Genomic DNA, 14,253 nt, shown 5'->3' with positions numbered 1-14,253 from the left:
ATGACGTGGAGAGGGGTGGTCGTAGAAACCCTAAGAAAACCCTGAAACCCTGTAGGTGAGAGTATCGGTGAGGAAAAAATCACAAAATTGAAAGAACGTCATCTACATAGAGGTATTAAGATACCTCATGTGGTTCATGATTCCTAGCAATCCAAGTTCTGAAACTTGACTAGTGCCTTCACCTCTAAGGATATATATATATGTATGTGTATATATATATATATATATATATATATATATATATATATATATGTGCATCAACAATTAGATAAAGCTTCCCGCAATGTAATTATTGTCATGACATGACGCCCCTTCCTTCCTCACCTCCCTCCTTCCTACCACCCTCCTATGGGCCAAAAATACCGGATATCTTTTCCCCCTAATTGGAGCCCACTCAGAATATTCTGCCGTCAATCACGTCCGTCGAATCACTTCCTCCCTCTCGCAAATCCCTCTCAACGGAGCGACCGTTCACTTTTCTACCTTTTTTTGCGAATACCCCGGAACATCCACCTATCTTCTTCCACACCATGTGACTCCCCTTTGCTCTTCTTCCATTCCATCCATTTATTTTTCTCCGATCGTCTCTAGGTGGCCGTCTGAAGACGAGGGGAAATGTCACATCAACCATAAAGCCACCGCGTTCCGTAAAATATGCGATGGAGGGAAAAATTAACTTTTCCCCGGTTCGCGTCCAACCGTTTCCTCCCGATTTCTTTTAAATCTTTCAAAACCCCATCTCGAGAAAGGAAGGGTGAGCGGTGCAACCAAGTAGGGAGGGGGAGCGCCAACCACGAGCATCCCCCCCCCCCCTAGAAGACCACTCCACCCTATTCCCAAAGTTCCTGCTGGACTGAGACGATGGCGACACCCACCCATGGGCCCCATAAAACATATAATGCATGTGCACACGCATCATATCTAAGCCCCGCCAAACACACACAGACTGGGAAGGAGTCCCGCGGTAGGTGCACTGAAACAGGGGCGGGGAGCAGGACCTTCTCCCCACGGCTATGAACCCCGCTCCCCTTAAATGACTGCGACCTCGATTACTTCGAGGAAGAAGAGGGAGCATCCGCGGCCCCCCCTCATTCAAATCCTGCTACGGTCACCACCCGGGGGGGAAGGGGGCCCGCACCCTCGGCCCTCTTCTTGGTAACTAGGCAACTAATTCCTCCGTGAAGAGAAGAGGATGGAGGGCGTGTGGTCGAGGCGGGGAGGAGGGGCGGGGGGGAAGGGGGGGGCAAATAGGGGGCGGGCGGGAGGGGGAAAAGATGCGCTTTTGTGCTCCCCGGGCACACTGCCCCTCCCCTCCCCAAGAGAACCGGGACGGGGGTGAGGGGTAGGAAATCCCTTAAACCCCCCCGACCCACCCCACGGACACTAGAGAGAATGAGATGGAAGTAGTCGCGGAGGGGAAAACAAACAAAGGGGAGGGAGGGGGGCGCGGAGGGCCCCGCGAGAGGGGTGCGGAGGGAGGGGCGCAAGCAAGCAAGAGTAAATGTTTCCTCCCTCCCTCCCTCTCGCTATTCATTAACGCTGAAACAAAAGAGATCTCTTTTCCGAGAGAGAGAGAGAGGGCTCTCCCGCCTCTTCCCCGGGAATCAGCATCATCCCATTTCCCTTCCCTCCTCCCCCGTCCCACCCCTCCCTCTCCATGCGAGAGCGGATGCCAATTAGCAAGAGAGTAAGAGGATATGTATATGCAGATACATGGGGAAGTTATTCTCAAGTACACTATTCGCTCCATCTCGAGTGTGCTCCCCCGGGGGACTCTCCCATCGCGAGAGGGAAAACAAGAAGTCCAAAGAGGGGAAGGAGGGGGAGGTTGGAATATGAAAGGGGAAAAAACGCGGCTCCCCCGTTACCTCACCCCCCTCTCCCTCTCCTCCACCCCCGCCCACCTAGCGCCCATTATGGCGGCCATTATGTGGGTGGAGGGGGCGAGTCGGGGGGTCGGCGCCCCCCTTGCTTCCTTGGCAACCCCCAGGAGGGGGGATTGAGGCGATGATGCCACCACTTGCCACAACCCCGTCCGACCCCCCCCCTCCTCCCCGCCCCCAAGCCGCACACCACTCCGCCCCACCCCTCCTCCTTCGCATCCACTCTTCCACTTCCAGAATCCGAGGCTCCACCACCGCACGATATGCCGACCGCCCCCCTCCCGCCCCCACCGCTGCCTCCCACGCTGGCTGGTGCGGGGCACGAGGGGGACGGCCCCGAATAATGCCAGCCATCGCCCACGCCCTCGGAAAGGTTGACGCGCACTTACGACCAAGATTACTTGTCGTTCAATTGGCGAGGAAGAATTTGGCGGAGAAAGCATGTGCATCATATGCCATTTATCGGGTGAATCGTTTTGTCCTCCCCAATGCATCCGTCATATTATTATTTAATTTGGAGCCGCGTGGAATTTTTCATTCGACTCTATAAAAGTATTCCAGAAATGATCGATTTGGTATTCCTACGAAACAAATAACGATTTTTTTAAGGTAATCTACCGGTTAAGGTAGGATGGACACAACTACCAAACAAACATTTTATTACTCCTAACAAAACGATATAACGATTAACATGTGCATACTCCTCGCCTATGAAACAGAGCTTACTCCGTTTTCTCTTCGGGGGTATATTTTTTTAATCTGAAAGAAGAGGCTTAAGTAAAGGTAATTAGGTATATCAAAGAGCAACAGGATATTTGAGTAATTTGTTCAAGATAGTGTGTACTCCATTTTTTTGTTATTCTCCATTACTTAATTTGCTGCGACCGCGAAGTTTTCCGGGTGCAATGATTCATAATTTCAGAAGAGAATTACATTGAAAGTTCAAAATATTTAAAGCATCTTAATCAATTCTAAATAGCATCGCTGCAATTATATTTAAACCTTCACGGTACTCAAAATTATAAAGTTGCCATTTCCACTCTCATTTGGGTACCAATCTTGATAGTTAGGAAGAATTATATTGCATAACTATATAAGGTTGATACCATCATTGGTAAGATGTGCAGCAGCAGTTAACTGACCCGGCAAAACTATGAGCGAACACCTCCTCGTTATTTTTATACTCTATATACATTATCAACACAATACCCGGCATTCCGCCGCAAGGATTTGTGGCGGTATCAGCCATGCATGAGTTAATTCTAGCTTTTAGTGTCATTTTCATGTTAGTTGGCTCATTTACAAAAACCCTGGTGCAATAAGTACACAATCATGCAGGTAAAGCAAAATAAAAATCATAGTATTCAACCGGAAGGTCGGTCAGATAAGAGAGGGTAGAGCTCACCTATAACCACGACCGACAGCGTGCGAAATTCACGTAACAGGATAATAAGGGATGGCACTATGTATCCCTGCGCTACGGTTTCTCAGGAAGACCTGAGGCCTGAAACATCACACAGTTTGGGTAAACCTGAGGTTGCTTAGAGTTTTCCCGGGGAATCGAATCCGGGTCTTCGATCAGTAGCCCATCACTTTTCTAACTGAATTATCACATCCCCTTACTGCAATAATTTTTTTTGACTTAATCATTGAATTATATTATTACTTTAAACTTTTCAGGCATTTGGGCTACAATTTTTTATGTTTTTTTTTCTAAAAATCTAAGTTTTGCCTGGACTCTTCTTCTACAACCAAGAGGCTTCCAACCTAATACCTCCAATATATTCGTCGCGTTTACTCGCTTAACGTAACAATATTTAATAAACCTAGCAAATTTTATTTGAGCTTAATCTAAATATTTGATTCATGCTTACTCCTATGGATCGATGATACTTGCCGAGTATTCTAAACGTGCTCTAAATAAGGTAAATAACACCTCTCAATCAGTTTTTCATTCTATTTTCTTGCAACCAGTCTAAGGAAACCTTGCTTCATTATGGCTAACCCCTATGTTATTTTAACATGTGTAGCCCGTGGAAGGTTTGATGTCAATGTAACACCAAAATATTTGGCTTTTTCTGGCATTCTTAACTCGAGCTCGTCTATTTTATAATATACATCTTGTTCTTCTTTCTTTAATTCCAAAACTTCATTGTCGTACCTTTTATGACGTTTAGTCCTAACTTCCATTTCTTACCTCATCCCATATCTGGTATAAATCTTTTGAGCGAAGCACTCAATCTTGCAGTGTTTTAATATCTCTGTAAATACTTTGCATACAAAAAACCATAAGATGGCTGCTAACGTGGGAGCTTAGGCTGTAGATACTCTTCCAAAAAGCTCCTATTAAAAAGAGTAGGGGCCTTATAACAACTCCCAGTGGCACTCTTTAGATACGTTTGTCTCTGATAAATTTAACCCGTCACCGACTACCTTTTGATTACGGTTAGATAATAAGTCCATTATCTAGTTAATTAAGTTCTCCTAAATAACATATTATCTTATTTTGTGTGTCAATTTGTCGTGAGAATCCTTGTCGAAGAGTTTCTTGATATCTATCAATGCATAATCCACTTGTGTACGTATTCACTTCCCCAGATTTCAGGATAAAATACCCTAAAAACCACAGAGCATATTTTTACTCTTGAGAACGGCCGTTATTTTGCTATGAATTATATTTTCCAATATTTTAGAGGATATATATCCTAAAGAAATCGGTCTGTAACTACAATTGCATATCCTCTTCCCCCGGTTACAGGATATCATAAATAAAAATACTTAGTTGTGTTTCAAATACACTGCTTTTCTTGAGCCCTTGCTAATTAAAGTTAAGGAAAGTTATTGCTAACAATATTATGTGTCATGAATCTGTAGAATATCCAAACCTAGGACTTTATTTCGTTTTATATTTCGGAATTGTTTTTTTATTCCTTCCAGAGAAAATAATATATCGCTCATGAACTCTTAATTTGTATGGGAATTTTTTTTAGGGTACTAATTGTTTAGCTGTAGACATTCTGAAAGAAATCCTTTAGGATGTTACTTTTTAAACCGTTTTTATTCTCAGATACCCTTAGTTATTTTTTGAGGTCAATCCCTTTAAAATCGGTTGATATTTGTTTGTTCGTTTTCCACCGTTAACATCCTGAATTTCGGCTTCAATTTGATCAGCATTTTATGCGATATCCACCCTTCGAAAATGTGTATTCAAAGAGAGTTCACGTCAAGAGGGCCCGGCACAGATCCTTGCGGGTATTCTCCTTTGAGTTTTATTTGCGTTCTCAAATGTTTTGATTTAATCAAAATGATTTTTGCATTTTAAAGTCTTTATTGGACAGCTTATGTCCGGGCTTATTCGATGGCGATAAGAAATGCGAGGGGCATTAAGAAAATTGAAATTTAAAAAGGCCGTGGGGACAGACAAAATTCCTACGGAACTACTTTACTAAGGTTTTGGAGAACGTGAGAGGAAGAGATTTTATTAATTATTTGTAGCATCTATGTTGTAGAAAGTTGACCAAAAGATTTCGTCTGTTCGACGTTAGTTCTTATTCGAAAAAAGGGGGAGGCAACCTTCGAGAGCAACAGAACAATAAGTTTGATTTCGTACGCAGCTAAGGTGGTTCTCAGGATAATGAATTAACATGGGAAACCAGGAAAACGAATACTTGGGTGATGACCAGTTTGAGTTCAGGAAGGAGATAGGAACGCGTGATACTGTATCAGTAATTTGGTCACTAATAGAGGGGAACATATAATACAATCAGATCGTATTTTTCTATTTTGTAGATTTCGAGGAATCGTTTGATTGAGTGAAATCAATAAAATGAATGCATGTGTTGCAGAAAACAGGATTAGATTGAAGGGATACGAGACTTATCCACATCCTGTACATGTTACAGACTGCTCAGGTGTGAGTGGCCGATGGAGATTTGGGATAGGTAATGTTACGCAGTGGAGTAATGCAGTGCTCTCCATTATCACTCGGGCTTTTTAGGTTGATAGGGATTCCACAAACTCAGTTGGTTTAGCTGATGATCAAGTGTTAGTTTACGAGTTAGACAGTGAGTATGCCAAGGGTTAGCAAACGTTGCTGAGCCAATTGGAAAACCAGTGCGATAGGTATGGGATGAGAGATAATGTAAGCAAAACAAGAATCATGCTGTTTTCCAGAAAGAGAATGGCTAAGTTAAATATTAAAATAGATGTTCATGAACTAGGAAAGGTAGAAATATTCATCTATATTTTTATATGTTTTTTCTATCTATTTTATCTATCAGTATCCTGGACTCAAATTGGCATATCAACAGGGATATAAGGCCTAGAATTGATTAGGTAAAGAACCTTTCACATGGAGGAGGGAATTGATGACAGAGACGTTGAATAAGGAGGCTAAGATACACTTGAGATAACTTTGATATGGAACGTGGTTTTGTACGGCGCTGAAACATGACCATAAAAGCCAAATGATAGGCGCAGATTGGTGGCTTTTGAAATGTGGGTGTGGACAAGGATGGAAGGAGTAAAAAGAGCAAAACGGAAAACGCACGGGGAAATAGTAGGTATGGTGAGGGGGAGAGGGAATTGCTGGAAAAAAGCTGGTACGAAGGGAGGAAAAAGGTATGCTGAATTGAAGAGAGGAGGTAGTACCCGTTGTCAGTTTGTGTTTTAATTAGGAGATTCAAGTAAATGTATTTTTGTAACATTATACAGGCTGTGTCCATCCAGAACCTACCTTAATCAGTAGAATACCAATAATGTATATGTATGTAATATCTCTGCATATATAATTGTTCCTCAAGCATCCGCTCTCCACGTCCTCTGCGGCGGCTTGTGGAAAATTTATTGGACTTTCATTCAGGTTTGTCAAATCTCTTCATGCCCTTCCTTGATCCCATCTTCTTATCCGTAAAATGCGCGTGATTATAGCTCGTTCACTATAATCTCATAAAATTCGTATTAACGTTAATTTTCATCTACACGTGAACCTTCTGTGAACCAAAGGAAAAATGTTCTTTTACCGCTGTTCGTTTTACGTTCTTCAAAACGTAAAAGGAGAACTTCACGATACTGATTTAATAGCCTTTTGATCGGAGATTTTGGCGCAAACAGAACGCGGGATTCTTCACCGCACAATAAAATCCTGGCTGTATTTCTTTCAAAAACCATAAAAAACGTCTCTCTGTCCTCAACGTTTGTTTTACGATGTGATGACGAGAAAATACTGCGCAGGTGCGACTGAATAATAAATTGTAAACCGTGGAAACATCGCCACCTTGATGCATGATTCGAATACGCACGCATTCTCGAAGCTATTCCCTTGTTTTTGGGTGACGAAAGCTTCATGATGGTAATTTGAACCGTACGAGGACTTTGATACATGGTATGATACGATGAATTACTCTCGAAATATCATCCTCAGCAGATGAAGGCGCTCTCTCGTGAACAACCGTCTCGGAAGTTTCTCTTTTGGCAGCATTTGATGTCGGAATCTTGTATTTTTTGCTAATCGAACCCGTGCCATTTTTTCAGATTTCGGAATCTGAGTAGCGAATCATCGGTGTGGACGAAATGGCACTTGAGCGCTCCCTGGGATACTTCCAAGCCTCGCGCCATCACGCCCTCTAGACCTTCAAAAATAAAGACCTCGCATGTCTCCTGTGAATCATGAACCGTGATCAGGAAAAGAGGAGGAGAGAAACTTTCAAGTCGTGCAGATGTTCTAAAAAAATTTTTTTTGCGCGAGTCTTTAGCACAAGCAAATATAAACGGATGTCCTTTTTTGTCAAAGGAAATATTGACTTTATTTTCTGAGAATTGTGGCTCATTATAAACTCGGGTGCTATGACAACATTTTTTGTAGCGAACAGCAGCCAAATATATCTGGAGGAATATTGCGTCGTTGGAAAGAACTCTGCTCACGATCGTGGACGTGATGCAATGTCCACTCTAGACGTGAGATCTGATCCAATCTAAGCGATCCAAGCGATCTGAGCCTCTTACACTCGGATCGCTTATACAAGGTCTATCCCAAAAGTAGTAGGACTGAGTAGATTAAAAAAACTTTATTGCCAGAATTTATACATTTACTCAAAACCCTTCGAAGTAGCACCCTTGTGCGTCTACACGCAGCTGCCGGCTGCCTTTTAACGCCTCATACTATACGTCTTCTAGAAGGCGGCGCACGGAATGGTGCTAAGTTCTCTCGTCACGGCCCGTTCTAACGCTTCCACCATGCGCCATGGTGATGACATTTCCGAATGAATTTGAGCCTTTGGAAGAGGAAAAAGTCTATTGGGGCATTGTCTAAAAAATTTGGATCCCCACTCACATGGTCGAGAAGCTCTTGGCAGATCCGCCTGCGAGTTCCCTTTTGTTCGTCCGAGAACAATCGAGGCACCAAATTCGCACGTACCTTTCTCATTCCCATTTTTTAAGTCACAAGTCGATGCAAATCACTTTTAGGGATATCAAGTTCATCAGAAACCATTCAAACATTTTATTTGCGTCCCCTGTTCAACAAAACCTTCAACCTTGCTGGACTTTCGTCACTTTTTTAGGTCGTAGGGTGTCCTAAACGTTCGGCGTCTTCAACATCTTCTCTACTCTCGCGAAACAACTTTTGCCACCCAAAAACACCCGATCTACCCATGGCGTTATCACCGCAAGTTGCTTTGAGTATTTCATGAGTCTCTTCCCGGTTTTTCCCAGTTTCACGCAAATTGTTCTCTAGTGTAATTGAGACATCCCTCTTGATACCATATAATTGGTAATTTGTTGAGATCGCTAGAAACAGTCTCACAGATAAACACGCTATTCACGTATCGATATATTACCGCGGAATTGGCGAATGATCTGACGTTACTGATCACAATTGATGCTGTTGACGCACATGAGAAAAACGACCAGGGACGATAGTCCCACACGCGACATTTAAGGTTACATTTATAAAATCCAAAATAAATGCATTTCTCATTAATTTCTTGAGCTCTCTCTAAGGAAGACGGGAATCGAAGCGAAATGTTATCATTTACTCCACATTACTGCGGTTTCCATATCGGTTTATTATCATGTAGGCGAGTCCGTGGTGAAACGCTCTTTGGATGACTTAGAATGGCATCTTTACTTGCTTCCTCGATTCTTCCGAATTTGGAATATCACGGATAAATTGCACTCGGATGGGATGGTATTTATGGAGGGCTTCTCTCTGAGGGGAAGGGGGGCAGGTTGATGACTGGGGGGGCGGGGTTCATTGTGCAAGAAAATAAGTGCTGGGTTTTTTTTAATAATTCACCAGGATTTTAAATAGCTTTTCTATATGAAATCTGCATCTACTTGCTGGGAATAGCGGCTGAATTGAGCAAAAATGAGAAATGTTTCCGAGGTTCGCAATGTACTGTTTCGCTCTAGCGCTTCAGCTTACATAAGGCAATTAGGGAGTTTAAATGAAATTTAAAAGATGCCTTTTCTGTACATTCACGAACTCGAGAGATTTTTTTTCTTTTTAGCTTCCAGGTGGTGGATGAATAGTTTTAATGGTGAGTTAGCATCTTTCATGAAAACATTCACATTCGACGGCATCCAACTGGGAAGAAGTTACGTCGATTGTTACTTAATGAGAATCTGAGAAATACTTCCGTGGGATTTCACGATGTTTAATCATTAATCTGCATTAGGAAAAGGCCATTGTTTACCTGCATTAGGGAGACTTTCAACGGAGACTTCCTCAATAGCGTTTCCGGGAAGGGGCCCTCCGTAATTCCCCAAGACTCCAGAGTCAATGGCGGCCGTGTGGAGAGGCACTTGGCCTCCCCCACCACCCCCCACCTCCCCCTCTCTCTCTTTCTCTCCCTCTGAGAGAGAGAGAGAGATGGTCAGGGGGTTGGAAGGAAGGGAGGGGGGTCCACTGGAACTTGGAAAAAAAGAGGGGTCCCTCGCTGTGCAATCTGGTGGAGCGAGGAGGAGCAAGCAATCTCTCGCGTCCCTCCTCTTTGACAGCCACCCACCCGCGGGGGGAGGGGGCCATCCGGCGCACAAAAGTGGTGAAAATGAAAGGGAGAGGGAGGGAGAGAGGGGATGGGGGGAAGAGGAAGGGTTGGCCGAGACCGGGCTCAAGACGAGAGCGCGCAAGGGGGGTGCGGGAGGGATGTAACCACCGCCGCGCATTGAGAGACCGTGGGATAGGGGAGTGCGGGTTGGGTGGGTGGGGGTGGACGGTGTGGCGCGCACACCCTTTGTAACCTACGGGGGAAGAGAGAGAGAGAGAGAGAGAGACTTCACTTTCCATACCTCCCCTCACTATTTTGAAAGACGCGAGCGCTTAAAATCTTGAGCCAATTCTAGGTGTCTTTTTTTTAGATTTGCTTTCATCAACGTAATCACTGCGTGCTCTAAGATCTCCATGGTCCGCTGGGCTCTCCATCGCGCCCATTCCCTGCGCTATTTCGCCGTGGTGATAGCCTGCAACGGCAACTACCCATCCCATTCCGCAACCCCCTTCCTGCCTTCCCCCCTCCCGCGTGCATCTTCAACCAACTCGCTATTACTTCTGCCGCCACGCCTCTGCACTACGGCATTCAGCAAAGCCTACACCTTATGCACACACACACGCACACATGCTTCCAAAGGGCACTCCTGAAAAATATACAACGCATTTTGCTGATGGAACATCGCTGATTTCCACCCGGACTACGCGAACTGCCGCTCCTTTCGAGGAGGAATACAACCAGATTAGTCTCCCCCTTTTGCCTAACGAGGCCGCTCGTCTGTGTGTGTTTGTGAGGGACGAACCCTCGCGTTGATGCGAGTGGCGCCTGTGGCCGCACTCCACGTGCTCGACGGCGTGGGTGGGCGCGGACGGAGGGCGGTCGCGCGCTCGCCCACGGCGGAGGGACGGGGGAAGGGGCCGCACGCTGGAGAGCCCAGCGCTATCTTCTGAATTGCCTCGGACAAACGCGTCAAAAATAGGTTTTTCGCTATTTTCATGTTTTCATGTTAATAAGCTGTGAGAGTAATTCTTTCGTTATTTTCACCGATAGACGCTAAATCATTCGCAGTCTTTCATTCTAATGGTGCAGATAATTAATTTTTACCTGATGTTCAATGGTGGTTCCTTAAACAGTCTTTCCCTTTTCCTCACCATGTAACATAAATCTTTTTTTTAATTTATAGGAATTTGACTAAGGCAGCAAAATACAATGTTACGTCATAAACGTATTACGGATCATTTTCATCAAACGCATAGCAAAAATTGGATACTACGGCGGAGTGTGCTCTTCTCCCCTCGCAAAAACAAAAACGCCAATTCATGTGCATAAAAACAAGATATGATCCGCAGAGTCACAGAGAGAAACACAAATACGTTATCTCAACTGTGGTTCCGTATAGTTGGACCGTCATAAACATTGCGTGGGTGAATTAACTCGTAGCAACTCACTACGAGGAAGGGTATAAGGCGCCGCGGATTGACGTCGGGCACTTTGTGCGGGTGGTATTGAAGGTAAAGGGGGAGGGATGACCGCCCACCCCAGAAGAAACCCCCGTATTTGGAGGGGGAGGGGCCCGAGTGGGAGGGGAGAGGTGCTCCACTAAAACGCGCGCTCTTGAGAGTGCACACGCCACACACAGGCAATCCATCCATTGAGGGAAGTCGGGGCCTCGGAGGGCGAAGCAAGCAGGCAGGCCCCCCTCCTCTCAAACGAGTGTCGATGGGCGGTGGGTGGGTCCGGGAATTGAAGAAGGGGGAAGGGGGTTGGCGCCTTCTCTCTCCTCAGAGTGGGCGTGCTCTCATTCCCCCTCCCCCGCGAGAGGGCACACCCCGCCCACCACCTAACCCGCACCACTCTTCCCATGGCCGCTCGACCTGCCTCACGACGACCCCCCGGGAATAGATAGCCGTACCCCTACCATGATGACTTGCGGTGATGTCTTTCCGAAAGGTATGACCACAATGGTTCTAATTCGTGTTTTGTGAAATTTGGCATTTTATCCAAACACATCAATCGAATGGAATATCAAAAGTGACTTTTTCGGCTGAACCAAGGAGTTAGCATTTGATATTGAGAAGAATACATGCACATTCAATATAAAAAATGTGGATAAAAGGGATTTAAATTTAAAGTACTTTCTCGTTAGTCATTTACCAACTGTTATTGGCTAGCAGAACTCGTACGTCTCTCTCTAATCATTACGCATCTACGCTATTCAATGATATAATTTGCCATCTACCATAAATGTTTGTATCAGGAATTTTGAGGACACCTACCTCTATTGGGTTAATCCCCTGTAAACCGTGAGATTCCACAATTAAATCATATATTATTAGTATAGTGTTACAAACATAACTTCTACAGATGCCTTTGATTTATTCATTTATATCACCAAAGTTTTCTGATTAACGTAAAAGGAAAGCTGTCAAATTCTTAGACTAATTATTACTCCTTAATAATGACCTTTTTCGGTCGGATATAAATGTAGGTATACGTAATACAATGAAAATTGGATAGCTGAATGTGTCTCAGAAAGTTATTAGCGAGGCACCAAGGGTATTAGCGAGACTCCATTTGATAGCCAGAAAAAAAGGGACTTTGTATTTGCCTAAAAAAATAAGATAGTGGAATGAATAAAAAATTGAAGGACACTGGTTTTTTTTAATTGCGCCACCATTATCCAACAATTTTTGGAGAGGAGTCGATCCTTCCGTTTGCGCCGACATTCGCTCATAACTGCTTCCGTAGAATTCCTTATTCCTTTTTCTCGCGAGTTCACGTCATTGGGAGAATCCTATCCGCACTTTGAACTGGAAGACTGATACACTACCACATCACCAAAGACCACCCCTGGTTGATTCAAGCCCATCGGTCCGCTGGAGACTTCGGACCTAACATTCAGGGTGGATTCCATAAACCGGATCCCTTCGGCGACCCTGAATACCGGGGGTGACTTTGGGATCTCGCTTCCTGCCGCAAACTGTCCTGGGGCCCGCGGTGGAGGGACGTCGATGGGTTGAGAGGCATTTTTGCATTCGCCGAGAGAAGAGTTCGAGTGGAGGAGGGGGCGAATGCGAGGGGGGGGAAGAGGGGGCTGGTGCTTGGGCAAACAGCCTGGAGCGGCGAGGAGGAGTCCTCCTGCGGCCACCCCCTCTTCCTCTTAGTCTGCACAAGGGGGGGAGAGAGGGAGCCGAGAGAGTTAATGGGGCGGGCACACCAACCTCCCGCCCTAACCCAGAGTAATTTCGATCCATATTAAATGCCGCGCTGTCACTTCTTAGCTCTCCTCACCCCGCGGCGTTCTTATTATTTTTTTCCTCATCCATTCACATGCAGCGAGAACTGCCTCCGTTTACGTATGCGTCATTTCTAAACCGCTACCGAAGTCTCCTCGAGAAAACACCGAAAGGGAGACATTCTGAAAAAAAAAGGTTCTCGGGAGAAATTTTTCCAATGATAATGTTTTTTTTCAAGCGTGACGACGGGACGCAAATCTTTTAGTGGAATTCTCATTCGCAACGACTGTCCAACGGAAGTGGGACTGTCAGAAATCCATGATAAAAATCAAGAAAAGAATTATAAATAAGAGGAACACGTAAAATATTCTGGGACGATTGGGCAACATTGGGATAGTCAATCTTTAAATGAAAATCTATAATAATTTTATGCGGATCAGCGGAGGGTCAAATTAACTACAACGAATTACCTATATAGCATGATCCAGAGTACTCTCGGGTCTGCTGTCACATAATTAAAGCCACCGACTCATTAGCTATAAGAGAGAATCCTGAAGAAGGGTTGACGAAACTATCATCTCGATCTCATTCATAATTTGTTCCAAATTGTAATCACAAGGAATCCATTAGCGACCAGTTCCTAAAGAAAAGTTTTCGCTGCGAGATGCATTTAAAACTATTTCAATCCTAAATTTAAACGGACTGGGAATATTTCGTACGTTATATATTTGAACAGCTAACACTCGAAGGGCCCTTACATTTTATGAGGCAGAAAAGTTTCAAAGCACCCCGAATACCAGAGTGATAGTTTACAGCATGAGACTTACGGGAGGAATTTCTATTTTATACCAAATGCCTAATTTTCGTAATACCTAATTGTTTGTATCCAAATCAAATGATGATATAAAATATTAGGTACTGCTGGATAAGGTTATATAATTGCAGATAAAATGCAATTTGCTAGTTTTTAGTAGTTTTTGTGGGAGGCGACCGACAGCTGAGGTCATTTGCGCCATTAGGGATGGGTCGGAAGGAGGTGGGTGGAGAGAAACCGAGCATCGCTATTAGCCAACTCTTGTCGAAAGGCGCGAAGGGGTCCGTAGTTTTAACGTCCCATCCGACGGACGGCGTACTCACTCAAAGTGC

The sequence above is a fragment of the Hetaerina americana genome, unplaced genomic scaffold (assembly GCF_022747635.1).
Source record: "Hetaerina americana unplaced genomic scaffold, ioHetAmer1.1.p SCAF_1, whole genome shotgun sequence".
Taxonomy (NCBI): Eukaryota; Metazoa; Arthropoda; class Insecta; order Odonata; family Calopterygidae; genus Hetaerina; species Hetaerina americana.
Note: the sequence above shows the minus strand (reverse complement) of the source record.